The following is a 15,262-nucleotide window of genomic DNA, read 5'->3' on the forward strand; positions in this document are numbered from 1 at the left end:
TTTCTGAAGTGTATGGCATACTGTACCAATTAAAGAAATGTAGCTGCAGAGTCCTTTAGTGTTCTTGACTTTTTTTCTTGAGTTTTTAAGATTAATCATGGAAACATAGCAGAACACTTTGAAAGAATGATGGAACACTAAAAACTAGCAATTTATGGTGAAAAGTTGGAGTATTTCTGTGTCTCTGCCACTAACAGTATACGTTCTGGGCTGTCGGTTGGAGTTCTTTTGAGAATGAGCTTTTTTTACTTACCACTACAAATGTTTGATATGAATCCAGCACCAAACAAAGTATTAGTGGATTTTTCAGTCAGACTACCTTCCATGAATGCTCTACTTGAGGTAGCTAGTCAGGTATGAAACTTCAAATTATAAAGTGACCATGTTTAACATTGTGGCATTTAGGAAGATTATAGAAATGGAAGGAATGAGAAGAGGTTTCATTTTGCTTATAAACCTATAGTTGCTATAAGTGAAACTGTAGCAAAGACTATTAGTAAAAAGTATGGTGTTAAATTATTTTATATCCAAGGAAGCTTCCTGCCAGGTGCCTCATAATTTAACCCTATTGACAAATGTAAATTAACTCTCTTCTTGCAAATTCTAATTCTAGATTGGTTGATTGCTTTTTCCTAATCTAGATTGACAGGGAGCAGAGATTGCTAATCTCAGGAGTTTTGGCTCAATTTCAGTCTGTTTTCCAGTGCTTCAGGAGACAGTGGTACCACACTGCTGCCCCCTTCACATTTACTTTCAGCATGGAGAGAAAAGCAGCATGTTTAATCTTGAGAAAAGAAGGTAGGTGTGTGTGTGTGTGTGTGTGTGTGTGTGTGTGTGTATTTGGGGGCTGGAGGGGGAGCTGATAACACATTTCAAATAAGGCTGTTAAAATGAGGATTATAATTAATTGATCTCCATGTCCACTGAAGGTAGGACAGGAAGTAATGGGCTTAATTTGCAGCAAGAGAGAGTTAGGTTAGGTATTAGGAAAACCTTTCTAACTATAAGGGTAGTTAAATTCTGGAATAGGCTTCCAAGTGGAAAGCCTCATCATTGGAGATTTTTTTTTAGAGCAAGGTGGACAAACAGACAGGGATGGTCTCAGTTTACTTGGTCCTGTCTCAGTGCAGGGCGATGGACTTGATGACTTCTCATGGTCACTTCCAGCTGCACATTTCTATGATTTTATGATAAATTGGTTTCAATCTGAGCTTTCATCAGAACAGTTTATAGTTCTGGCATTTAGGATTCTGCTATTCGTGCAGGAGCCCAAGTTAGAACTGAACTTTGAACATGAAGCTAGGAAATCTCAATTTCTCTCTTGGTGCCACTACAGATTAGTCCCACTCACGCTTCCCCTAAATGTGTGTGTTTCTGTTTTGGAAGTTAACCTTTTGTCCAGCACCCTTTAAGTGTCAGCAGCTCTTCTATGAAAAGGGGTAAAACAGAAAAGGTTTTTCAGATGACATCCATTAGTGATATGATAGGTAGCATCTTGATTAGATCTCCAGTTATACCAATATTTATTTCCTGGAACCTCAGTTTGGCTCAGAGGAAACTCTGAAAGCTCGCGTTTGAATGGCCTGGTTGTGTATGTTAGACTGCATCTTCCATAGAGAATTGAGTAAGTGGGATATGTGGTACTATACGTACCATGGTAGCCCTGCCATTTTAGGTTCAGTTTTATCCTGAGTCTGCATTCACTTAATTACTCCATTGCAGTTGCATTGGGTTTTTTTGGGTACTTATGCCATAATTTCTGGCACAGGTCTCTGAAGCAGTGATCTGAGAGAGATTTTGAAAGGCTTTTTGGAAGTCGCGTAGCATTGTGGAAGATGTCAACCTCCCATGATTCTAAGGAAACGTCTGTAATTTCATGGCCACTCTGTAACATTCACCTCTGCTAGATGCACTGACAACCAGTCATAAACCAAAATGTTCCAAGTGACTAAATTCAGGTGGGTCTGGATCTCCTAACTCCCTTGATGGCTGGTCAGCAGCGGGGTGATTTTTTTTTTAAATGATTTTAAAAAAAATAGGTTTTTTATTTTATTTTTTTATTTAAATCAGATTTTTTTGATAAAATGCTTTTTGAGGCAAAAACTTAATTAAAACTAAGTTACATTATAGCTCAAAGATATCTCATCATGGAATAAGGATTATAAATTCTAATTCTATAGTATGAGACAATATATTCATGTAATGTTTAAGAAAATTTTGTAAATGAGTTCCAATAGTTCATAGATTAGGGACTCAATTTTATGGGGCTCCAGGGGCTTCTGTATAAATTATTTAGGTTAATCTTTCTATTTACCCAGTGGTACTCAGTGCTCAGTCTAGAAGATACCATCAGAGATGCTTAGTTTTGCGGTTCTCAAACTGTGTATTTGTGTCTCCAGAGATAACATACTTGTTAACGGCAAAAATGTTTTTAAATAAATAATACATAGAGCTGAGAAATAACAGATCTCAATCCTATTGTCCCTCTGCAAATTTGTGTACACAGAGTCAATCCTTTACCTCTCTCTAAAAGTGCAAAGTTTCAAAAAGTTCAATGAATAGAAGAGTTTTGGGGGTGGAAGTCTGGAGATAAATGTGAGAAGGGAGGGACAGGCAGTAGAAACAAAAGTGAAACTGTTTGAGCAGCATCTTCCAGAAGACTTGGGCTGTGGCTACACTGGCACTTTACAGCGCTGCAACTTTCTCACTCAGGGGTGTGAAAAAACACCCCCCTAAGCGCAGCAAGTTATAGCGCTGTAAAGCGCCAGTGTAAACAGTGCCCCAGCGCTGTAAGCTAATCCCCTTGAGGAGGTGGAGTACCTGCAGCGCTGGGAGAGCTCTCTCCCAGTGCTGGCGCGCGACCACACTTGTACTTCAAAGCGCTGCCGCGGGAGTGCTCCCACGGCAGCGCTTTGGAGTTTCAAGTGTAGCCACGGCCTTGAGGTCTTTCTGAGTGTAGCCTTCATTGATTTGAGATCTACCATACAATTCTCTCGCTAGAAGGGAAAACCTATAATGTCAGCAGGCTGTAAAAGAGATCCAGTTTGGGAAAAAGAACCATTCAAGAAAAACATGTTTGCTGATGATGTTTTAAAGAAAGTCACACCAGTGAACTGGTAGAAGTCACTTAAGCACTTGGATTCAGAGACTGTTGAAGTGATAATCTTACTTTTAACAGCAGTAGCTTCTTCTGACGATGTAGAAAGAATATTTTCTTCCTTTGGACTAATTCATTCCAAATTGAGAAATCATTTGGGACCTGAAAAAAGCAGGGAAGCTTGTTTTTCTTTTCCAGATTATGAATAAACAGGAAAATGAGGTGAAGACGCCTGAGTTAGCAGCAGAAGCCAATATTTTAAGTTTCTCATGTTGACCTGGCTGACATAGTCAATTTAATTTTTGTTTTTGTAAAAAAAAAAAAAAAAAATCATTTAACTATTTTAGTTAAAAACAATTTTAACAAAACATGAATTTAAAAAACTTGAATATTTAACTAAATTCAAAAATTCATATGCTTGTTTTGTTAAAATATTATGTTTTCTGTTGAAGAAGAAAATCCAGAATACATAATGTTGTTGTTGTTTTAGTTAAATAAAACAATTTAAACGTCTGTCTGGTGGTGATCTCCTAATACAGCATGGCAAGAAAATCCTCCAAATATTAATGATTAACTTGTTGAAATGGAGGTAGTTCACCTCCCAATGACTTCATAAATATCTGCTTCAGTTACCTTTGGTAAATGAAATAACTAATCATTCATTTCCTGATATAGCTGTAAAACTAATCCGAAAAGTTTTCAGAGTAAATCACTTAAAGTATAGTGTGTATCTTCTAAAAATGAAACCTACATCTATCTCTGAGTTGTGAAGAATATGTCTTAAGGTTATAACAACCAACAAGAATGCACTTTTATATAGAAATCCATGATTAAATCGAGTCTTCCTGACTAGTGATTTAAATCAAATCCACCCTGGTCAGCAGTTCCAGTGTGTCGGCTATAGACCAACTGACAGTACACTAAATAGGAAGGCTGAGATGTGCTATAGATTGAAGCAGAACAAAATCTAATGAAGCTGAAGAAATCAGCCACTCCTTAAATAGTGCATAAATGAATTCCACAGTGTTTGCGGAATTAATTTGTACAGGGAAATGTCTTCTACCTAACTCAACTCCCCTGTAGTGGAATGTAGAAACAAGACCACAGACTACCTTAGCAATGTGGGGTAAATGCATGTGTGGTAAGTTAGTGGTAGGGTTATTTTACACCATTGGTGCCCATCCAGACTGACTCTACAGTGGTGGACATTGGTATGGTGGAGGATTATATGCTGATTCGTCTTGCTTGAAGAAAGTCTAAATCAAAATAGTGGTGTGACTACCTGTCTACTGTTGGGATATTTTATGTGAATGAATGGAGCCAGATCCTTAGCTTGTGTAGACTGGCATAATTTCATTAACTTTAGTGGAGTGACAACAGTTTACAACAGCCCAAGATCTTGTCCAGGAGGTGTTACAGGTGTGCTATAGGAACCAGTTGCTGATTGTCATGCTAAGTTTTTCTAGGATAGACTCAGAGTTAGGTTTCTTACTTGAAAAGTGACTTTTCTGTTAGCCCTGTACTTATAGAATGATAGTTAGGAACTTTATCATATAGATTACAATTTATAGTTTTATCGCTGGTAGGAGGACATGATGTACCACTTCTGGGATATTGGCTGTTTGAAACTCCAAGATATTGCTCTTCAGAGTTTCAGCAGTTGTTCTACTGCAGGGGCAGGCAACCTATGGCACGTGTGCCAAAGGCGGCACGCGAGCTGATTTTCAGTGGCACTCACACTGCCCGGATCCTGGCCACTGGTCTGGCGTGCTCTGCATTTTAATTTAAATTTAAATGAAGCTTCTTAAATATTTTTAAACCCTTTTTACTTTACATACAACAATAGTTTCATTATATATTATAGACTTATAGAAAGAGACCTTCCTAAAACGTTAAAATGTATTACTGGCAAGCGAAACCTTAAATCAGATTGAATAAATGAAGACTCAGCACAGCACTTCTGAAAGGTTGCTGACCCCTGTTCTACTGTAATACCAAAGGTAGTCCATTTAGAATACTCTTAATTGCAATACCTCAATGCCTTTCAGAATTCCTATTAACTGAACACATAATATTAATAATACTGCTGTTCAGGAACTGTAAATGCTATCATGCTACTGGACAGGCCCATGGAGTTTGGAGACTGCAAATCAGTACTGGGAAAGAGACTGACCTTGCTGTCTGGCCAGGGGTATCTGTGGGATGGGATGCCAACCTTGATTTGTTGGTGTGGAAGAAGCAAACAGGTAGTGATGAGCAGCTTGTATGCTTTTTGTTTGTATGGAGCAGGTCAAATACAAATCATGATTTAAAAAATCAATTTGTATTTAAATCATTTTTTTAGTTTAAATTTGCTAGTTCTTTTCTTCCAATTTTATTGTCTGAAATTGCTAATGTGGATATGTTCTTGTTCCTTTAGTTTTCTAATGTTCAGATTTTACTTAGATTTTTTTTCTACTAAAAAGTTTCAAACTTAAAATGTTCATCATGCTGAAAGAGATGAGTCCAGAAATTCAACCACCATCTTCCAAAATATTGAACCATCACAATTCAGGAAAGCCAAAATGCTTTGATCAGGCTACACTCCTGCAGCAGGGTTTGTAGTTTGAAGTCAATTAAATTTGTGCTCCTAAATCACTTGTGATTTTGAAAATCCCACTAATGGGTACCTAAATATGAGTTTAGGATCCTCGCTTTAGGCTCCTGTTTTTGTTAACTTTGGGTTGTGTATATACAAATAATTGTACTGCAGATCTAAGTAACTTGAGCATTTTTGTTTTGAAGTGACAAAGATTTTTACGCCAATCAGAAGTTTTTAATAAAAATACGTCACTTTCTGATGCTGGAAGCACTTATTCAATTATTGTACTTTAAGTACTTAAATAATCCCATTGGAATCCACAGGACTGTACATGTGAGTTAAGTTCTTGTTTGTGTTTGTGGTATCAAGGCCTTAATTTTCAATATAGTGTGTTTTGCTTTTAGCCTATAGCAGTTTTGTAAAATTCAAATAAGAGACCCTATCAGTATTGGCATTTAAAAGAAAAACTTAGCAATATATAATATAGTTGAATATACCTATTAATCTAAAATTTTCAATATAGTTTTATGAAGTCCCAATCTGATTTAAATCATTGACTTCAATTGCTCCACCCTGCTATGGATACTGAAAGTTTTAACAGCAAACTGCCAAAACCATCGTGACACACTACTAAATCAGTTGAAGGCATCTCCATTGAGCAGAACTACTGTCCCATGCCAAATATATCAGGATATGTGAGGAAACCTTTGTTGAAGGAGTTCCGTTTTGTAACATCCTAAAAGCCCATTTCACTGTTTGTACTTTTTATATATTTTAATACAGTATGATTCTGGTAGAAAATTAAACACCCAACAAAGATAAATAGTCAGAATTCAATAACAATACATGTACATGGACATATGGTCTACATAATAGTATGGCTGCATGACCAGCAGCAATGATCATAGAACAAAGAACCCATATGTAATGTACCTGTTGCAAGGTTAGTGAGCCTTTCAGGTGGTTCAGGTCCCAGCTGTCACCTGAGCTTAGGTTCCTTAGCTCGTGTAACTGTTGGCCTCAGCAAGGCCTGGACTGGGCTAGAAAAGATCTCCCTCTTGCTCCTTGCTGTTAGTACTCTTGTAGCAAGGGGTCTGTAGCCAAGACTGGTGTGGTTCCGTGCTGAGAGAGAGCTGTAGAAGGAGCAATAGAAGTCTACACTTAAGACACCTAGGACGGGCCTGGAGAGAATGTCTAAGAGGAGACAAGCAGATGTTTGACATGGCCCTGGGGAAGAGTAAAGTAGAGCAGTTTGGAGTGAACAATCACTTCATGGTTTTGGGTCCTAAGGCCATAGATAGTGGAAGAGAGATGCTCCTCTGTAGTGCCACAAATAGGTTGTATGAAAACCCCTACAGTTTAGGGGAAGGACTTGGAGGAAGCTGTGGCCCACCGACAGCAAAGTACTTATTTGTGAAAGGCTTTGTTGTGTTTTTGGTCTTTTGTTTACTCCAGAAAGGAACTTTTTGGTTTGGCTGCAGTCACTGGGAGCCCAGGACTGGTGGGGAAACCAACGCATGGCCATCCGGCTCAGACAAGGTAAGCTACACCTTCACGGTGTCCAAATAAAGTGAAACAGACCTCTAGAAATAAGGCATAATACAATCACTCCAAATCCCCTGTATACTTCCTAGGAAAGCCTAGAAGAACAGATATGTCTTGCATCATGCCTGGGAAGTTAACGGACTTGGTGTCTCTTGGACCAACAGGAGAATTGAGTTCCAGAGTCAAGAACACATAGTAATTAACTTTTAAAATGAAGTGGCTGTGAGCTTTGTTGCCTCTGATTGCAGCTGCTGGAGCAATGCACAAGGAGAGATGTGATTCTTTAGGTAGTCCAGGCCCAAGCATTTGGGCAGGGATTTTCAAAAGAGCATATGGGAGTTAGGAACCCAAAAGTCATTGAAATTTGGGCTTGTGGCTATCTTACTTATGGTTTACAAGTCCATAACTTGTAAATTCCCTCTGGAGATTAATTTAAAGCCAGTGCAGCTCTTGGAGCATGCTAATGTACTGTCTGTATAAAGCACTGCTTGCTTGTTTTCTGCAACTTAAATATCACCTCGGTTCTTCATTGTGTCTCAGCTGGCTAGCACATCTCCATCCTTCAGTCTCCTAAATTAGGTAAGTAACTCAACTGCTTCAGCAAGTTCAGATGAGATTGAGAAATAAGGCTGGGTTTTAGTGTACTAAATGTGCTGTAGCTCATACTATCTCACTAATTCTCCTAGCAGCCTCGCATACACGCTGAACATGACCAGCTGAGAAACCTGTAGCACTGTAAATGAAAAAGCTATGGGGAGTGGAGTTATTGCTCAGCATAATCAAAGTGACTCCATCAGTCACTGCTAGTGACCAAAACCTCATGATCAGTAGTAACAAAGGCAGTAAGCACCTAAAAGAATCTGCTTGCATACTCGATCGTAATCCATCACCAGCAGGAGCTTTACGAACAAATCCATTGCAGCGACTGTATTATCTAGGCTTGAAACCAGGGTCACATGGATGAAGGATATTTGAGGATCCCAGATATTGAAATGCTGTCCATCATCTTCTCCCAAAAATATTTCTGTACTTCCTCCATATTATCTTTCCCCAATGGTAGGCTTATGAGATGTGCCTAAAGGGATCTGGAAATACCTGAAGTGAATTTAAAGGTACTTTACCATATGAGAAGAGAATAGCCCACTCTTCAGTTCAGAATTGTTAAGATAAAGTAATCAAGCAGGTAGAATTTTCCTTTTTGTACTTTGCATTCACTAATCTGGTACCATATTTCTGTGTTGAGGGTTTTTTGGGCGGGGAAGGAAGGAAGGAAGGAAGTGTATGTCTTTGTATATTTTTCTATCATATTTTTTGTGAAGAAAGGATTTATGTGAATTTCCTCATAGTTGAAATTTATTCCCGATTTTGATAGCTATTTCTTAAGTATACTATGGAAGCTGCAATTTCAGATGCCTAGTGAAGGCAGGAGTGAAAGTTCCTAGGGTATATGAAAACCTTTCCTAGGCACTGGTTCTGCTACCTTTCAATGTAGACGATAAATGCTCAGCTGACTAGTTTTAGACTGGTATACTGAGATGCCAATGGGACAAAATTCTACTGGTTCTCCTCTAACAGCAGTTGGCCACCATATTTTTACATTTGCTGTTCTAAACTACTTTTTTAACTTCTTTAATAGTGCTTTGTACTGTTAAATGGCTGCTGTGCTCCATTTTGGAGGTAGCTGTCTTCCAGTAGTGGGCAAAATAATCACAATATAATTTGTAAAGCATCTTTGGGATCTATTTGAATGAAAGATGCTGTGTGTAAATAAGATGTTAAATAACTTATCTGAAAATAAACTATAGTACAATGGTACATCAGGTGTTTAAAATAAGAAATTCTTATGAATGCTGAATGAAGGGGAAAAGTTGTCAACAGTATACATATACTGCTCGTGGTGGCTATGAACTATAGAGCTTTATAGTCCTGTTTCAATACAGAGCTTTATATCAAGATCTATTCTTGTAAAATTTGCCTCCATTCAAGTGCAGAAGTGAGGTTTTTACTCTCAAAAGCTTATGCCCAAATAAATCTGTTAGTCTTTAAGGTGCCACCAGACTCCTTGTTGTTTTTATAGATACAGACTAACACGGCTACCCCCTGATACTAGTAAGGAGGAAATTCTGTTGAATCCATTGACTGTTTTAAGAAAAAATCGTTACCTTCTTCCTCTATAAAAATGTGCTTGCTTGCTATTGTGAAGTATCTGAAATGTGTGGTTTTAGTACTCAGGCTTAAGTTCCTCTGTGAAGAATAACACCGAGAGCTTTATGTTGTTTGCTTGAGAGAAGGGAGAGCGGAGTGATGAAAATCTTCCTAATGTTTGTAATCACCTTCGTGTTGGCCATAATTGGATAGACGTAACAAATAAAGAATTTCCAAAGGGACAGTCTGTTCATTAATGCCAAGTTTTACATAAATGCAATTTTTACTGAGTCAACATTTTTGAAGGCAGCCCTTTAAAGGTTTGGCTTTCATTTCAAAGCTGCTGAGCACCCACAGTTCCCATTGACTTTTTAATGATGCTGGGAGTGCACAGCATGTCTGAAAATCGGGCCAGTAGTTTCATTTTGATGGGCAAAGGTTTGACCAGAACTTCCTGGGCTTCAGGTGAGAATACACCTCTTATTTCAAAGAAGAAATAGTTTGGAGCATTTAGCTTTATCTTATAAATTTCTCCCTGCTAGTTAAGTGGGCTATACTCTAATTCCTAGATATTTGGAATTTTGTATTGGTTCTGTCATTTTTGCATGGTATATGGTTTTGGATGCTTCTAATGCAATATAAAAATAAGTTTAAAATATAGACAGAGACAATTTGAAGGTCACCATGCTGTTCACGTATGTCTAGATTTGCTAAGTTTTAAAAAGATGTATAAATGCCATTTCTGATATTAGAATTAAAATTTCTATCATAAGCCCTATTTTTCAGGAGTTTATAAATGGGGTTTCAGTATTTGTTTGAAATGAAACTTTGCTTATGTGAGTGCAGATTTGTGAAGAATTCATAGAAAAATCTTATTAAGCAAGCTTAACAAACTGGCTATTTTACTGTAAGTTTAATGTATTTTGGTCAAACTCTATGTGAAAAGTCTGAAGTACAAAAAGTCTTTCTTAAATTTGATCAGATGCCTCTTGGTATCTTTCTAAACAGTCTAGTGATTTGTTGATTTTGTGTGTGTTTTTTTTTTTTTTTTTAAAACTACTGAACATTCATAGTAACTTTTTTTTAAAATAACTGCTTTGGGGGAAAAATAAAGCCTTGATTTTATTTTTATTGGCAGTTGATCAGCAATAGATGATTCATCAACACAAAACATTTTAACAGATCTTTTAGAACTGTTAAGATACATCTCCTTGGGTCTACTTAATAACATCCTTATATTATAGAGCAAGGTGCTTTTTTGTTTGTGTGGGTACTCTGTTACATATAACTGTCTTAAGAGAGAAACTACAAAACCTGTTTTAAAATATTTCAGGTTCTGACACAAATCCAAAGCAAGCTATTTGAAACGCTCCAGCCTTATTTCTAGGTTGCAGTAAAAACAGTATGTAAGATCATACATTTTTAGCAGATCCATGCAATACCTTAAAAAAAAATCATATTGAGATAAAGGAAAGAGATCCTTAATGTAGAATTTCCTGACTTAAGATTTTGACTTGAGTGTTTAGCATTTTAACGTTTTTCATTCAACCCTTTTATGTCCTTAACCTGACCTTTTCTATATGGTTGGAGTATCAGAACCCCCACCCCCACAACCATGGCTACAGATTTGTATAAATTTAATTTGTATTACCATAGGAATAGAAGAGCTTACCTTTTGATATGTGCATACTGATAATTACTGAAGCTTGTATAATTTACAAAAATTTCAATATTCTTTTGGTATACTAAATGTCAATGGTGACCCAAAAAACCCAACCCCAGCAAGTTGTTTGGGTGTGATTAAAGTATGTAAATATTAATCATGAGTCCCTTGGATTTCTTTTGAAGTATTGAAGATCATAGCAGGAAAACTAGTCTGAAGTTAAGGTAGAAAAAAAAGCTGGTAGTCTAATAGTTTGCGCAGGAGCCCTCTGCAATATTTAGTCTGAGCTATATTGAGTCTTTTATCTTTTATAAAATGCAGTTGTTGGATTGTTTCTGGATATTCACAATATTTTGGCTTGGTTAGAATTGGCTTTATAACATATTTTCAACTTAAGATATAGTACTGGTGTTGCTCTTATTGAGTAATATCAACTGCTCTTGTTGAAGTACACAGATTATACAGTAATGGGTGTGATAAAAGAATAGCATATAACTGCATTTCCATTACAAACCTGATTTTGGTCCCTTGCCTTCAAACCACCAAATCACCACACGTTCTCTAAAATGGCCAGATTTAAGGTAGTTTGGCTTCCTTAACTGTGAATTTTCATACTTCCAAAGGTTTGAGTTTTGTGTATGTTTTGAACACTGAATTTATGGGAATTTAACTTTTTTGCTAGCACTGACATTTTTGAAAGATCATATATGCTTTGCAACGTTAGCTTCACTTGAACAAAACCTTTTTGTGGTAGGGGTATAAAATGTGCAAGCTGCTCAGTTAAATTGTCTATGTTCAAGAGCAAAAGAAACTTGTTTCTGTAGTCTTCGGTATTCCTCTCCCTTTCACCCCAATAGGATGACTTGTTCCTATGGATAAACTTTGGGTGCCTGTGCAAACTACATGTTGTTCTACCCTGAAGTGTGAAAGATCATATAGCCTGTAATTACATTTTCCAGTTTAAGACTTCCCTTTGTTAGCAGAGGTCAAGGTTGCATTGCATGGTCTCCGCTCACTCGTCTTGTGAATATAGACAATTAAATTTTTTTTAAGGGATCCACCTATTAGTGAACTAGGCAAAGTGATCCTTATGTCAGATTACAGATGGGCATAATGGGGGAGGCCCAATCAAATCCCAGTCCAAGGAATAGGTACCAGAGAGAGAGTGTGTATGTGTGCAGCATCCACCAGCTGGAGTACTGTGTCCAGTTCTGGGAAAGATGTGAACAAATTAGAGAGAGCCCTGAGGAGAGCAACAAAAATGATTAAGGTTCTAGCAGATACAATCTATGAGGAAAGATTTGAAAAAAAAATTGGGTTTGTTTCATCTGGAGAAGAGATGACTGAAAGGGGACATGTACTTGAAGACTTGTTATAAAGAGGATGGTGATAAATTGTTTTCCTTATCCACTGAGGACAGGGCAAGAAGCAATGGGCAAATTGCAGTAAGGGAGTTTTAGATTAGGCATTAGGAGAAACTTCCTATTTGTAAGGGTAGTTAAACCCTGGAGCAAATTACCTAAGGAGGTTGTGGAATCTCTGTCATTGGAGGCTTTTAAGAACAGGTTTGACAAACACTATCAGGGAAGATTTAATCTAGATAATACTTAGTCCTATCTCAGCACAGAGGACTGGATTAGATGACCTATCGAGGTCCCTTCCAGCCCTACATTTCTATGATTATATGATTGGAGGTTTGCAAGCACTTTTTCTTCCATGGATATAATGGACTTGGGCTGGTTGTGACAGTCAAAATGGTTGGTGCGGTTTTCATACATCAGCTAGGAAAAACACGATTGGCCTGATTCCATAGAAAGTATCAACTCTGCTCTGCTCAAGACAGAAGTTTCCTTTCTCTGTGTACGCTACCCCTCAAACGAGACATGGAACACCAAGGCTTATGTAAATCAATTTGATAGGCTGATGATTGACTTATTTGCATCTAGAAACAGCAGTGAAGTGCCCTGTAGTCTCTTCATATGTCAGGACCTGGGATCTGAGGAATTGAATGAACTGTTCTAAAACTGGGCCATGTCTCTGTATTCCCACCTCTTCCACTACTCCTCAGGACCATACACAAATAGTAAAGAGAGAGCAGCAGTCATACTGTTTGCTTTTCTGGCTGTAGAATGTATGGCTCTCTGGCTTTATGAACCTACTGTGACAGTTTGGAATCTGTTTGATTTCATGAATTCCGGTTAGATTTTATGAACTCTGTTTATTTCCTGGCTGTCTTCCACTATATCTCTTGCATTATATTTATTGTAATAAAGGGAGGGTATTGGCACCTGGTGACTGCTCCTGAATGGGACAGTGGTGAAGGGCCATCAGCAAATGAAAACTTTGCCGTAGACCTGAGGAAGAGCTCTGTGTAACTCAAAAGCTCGTCTCTCACCAGCAGAAGTTGGTCCAATAAAAGATACTCTCTCACCAACCTTGTCTCTCTAATTTGACATATCAGGACAGATAGTGAATGCTCAGTGTAATCTGTTCTTCCAGGTAGCTGGGTAATCAAGCAATGGATCAATCAATGAGGGATTGGGAGTCACTGAAAAGTAGTCACCTGACAAAAGGACCTGCAATTGTATAAAGGGAGGCCTTCTGACTGGACACTTAGAGAGAGAAGTGAGCAGATCAGGACCAGAAGCAGGCAAGGTGTATAGGACTGGAGGGAGAATCCTGCACCCCTGAAAAGGCACTACCATATCCCAAAGGACTCTTGGAATTGTTAAGAAATTGAGGTAGGCTTTTGTTGTTTTTTCATAGATCTGTATATCTCTTGTACTTTCTCCAAGTGCATTCACTGTCACATCTCCTTGGGGGAGAATAAACTGGAATGCAGCAGCTGCTTGTGAGGTTTGGGAGAGCTGGTGCCAGTTTCAAGGCCTAGGCAATTGGACTGTAGGATCTCTGCAGCCAAGAGGAGTGTCACTCACAGGTTCTGCACCTAGTGAGGGTGCCTAGAGGCAGAGCTAGAGAGATGGTGTCTAAACTATGTCAAGTCTCAGCAATCCAAGGTATGTGGGATCATAGTTCCACCAGTAAACAAGTAAAACATAACCTTGAGTTTCTCTAGGAGGGTCTTAATGTAGTTATGAATGTCCAGGAAAAAGCCAAATCTCCATAGTGTATTATCAGCATGTTCAGGAAAAGGAAGTTTTGTACAAATCCCATCCTTAAATCCTTTATTTGGGCAATAATCCTTATTCCTGCCCCATAAGGTCATACAGAACAGCCTTGGAACCTGGTTCTGCTCCTTACAGAATTGCTCAGATTGAGTTCCTGCAGGAGGTGTCATATTTCCTGTCCATTAAGGAAGACATCCCGATTGACACTACCTCCAATCATGAGGTGTTGGGCTTTTTTATTTTTATTTTTATTATTATTATTATTATTATTATTATTTTTAAAGTTAGGAGCTTTCTTGGAAAAAACCCAGTATTGTACTTCTAGTTCCAATCAGTAGTCCTTTCAACTGTCATAAGATTAATTTGCAGAGTAAATCAAGAAATATTCTTCCTTTGGCTAAGCGTCAAAGTCCAGTCCTTTGGAGCACTGAATCTCAGAGCAGAATAGTCATGTCTCCTGTATTGAGAACTTCAGATGGCCACCTGGCCATGAATACAGAAGTTCACCTAATTTTATACATCTGTCATCCAGTCTTTAACCAATGCCATTTTTTGGCATAACTCACTCCACATCTTAATGCCAAGTGGAAGATAAGGGGATGTATAAGCCTTATGTGCCTCGGTTTCTCAATCTGTAAAATGGGGATAATGCTACTGACCGCCTTTGTAAAGTGCTTTGAGCTCTATGGATGAAAAACACTATATAAGAGCTAGGTATTATGTATTATTATAATATACTTCATTTTGGATTTCCATATTTAAATGATGATCCCACTTTCCATCCTGGAAATGTGCTGCTGTGAGAATCACATTATAACAAATCTGTTGACTTCAGCATGATGAATAGGCGAATGTTTCTCTGCTTATCTGAAAACTTTCTTCAAGTATTAAGGTCCACAGATCTGGGCCACCCGGAGACAAATGGAGCATTCAGAATAGAGACAGAAATTGACATCCAAACTTTTGAGAGCGTTTTCCACACACTACAGTAGGAGAAATTATTGTGCTTTTTCCTAAATGTATACTTAACACAATTTGTAAATTAGGAAATGAGAATTGAATTAATCTGATTGTGGAAGTTCACAACTGTAAGGAACCTTAGT

At 37.9% G+C, this 15,262-nt stretch overlaps 1 protein-coding gene across 3 annotated transcripts in view; it reads left to right on the forward strand.

Annotated features, from left to right (window-relative positions):
- Positions 1-15,262, forward strand: part of FRS2 (fibroblast growth factor receptor substrate 2) — a 94,699-nt gene that overhangs the window by 13,993 nt on the left and 65,444 nt on the right. Inside the window, exon 2 of one of the 3 annotated variants that reach the window (XM_024109093.3) lies at positions 7,134-7,217. The exons of the other annotated variants lie outside the window; for them this stretch is intronic. The gene's annotated coding sequence lies outside the window, so the exon portion shown is untranslated. The remainder of the gene's footprint in view (positions 1-7,133; positions 7,218-15,262) is intronic. 3 annotated transcript variants of the gene reach the window in all.

Source organism: Chrysemys picta, chromosome 1 (genome assembly GCF_011386835.1).
Source record: "Chrysemys picta bellii isolate R12L10 chromosome 1, ASM1138683v2, whole genome shotgun sequence".
Lineage (NCBI taxonomy): Eukaryota > Metazoa > Chordata > Testudines > Emydidae > Chrysemys > Chrysemys picta.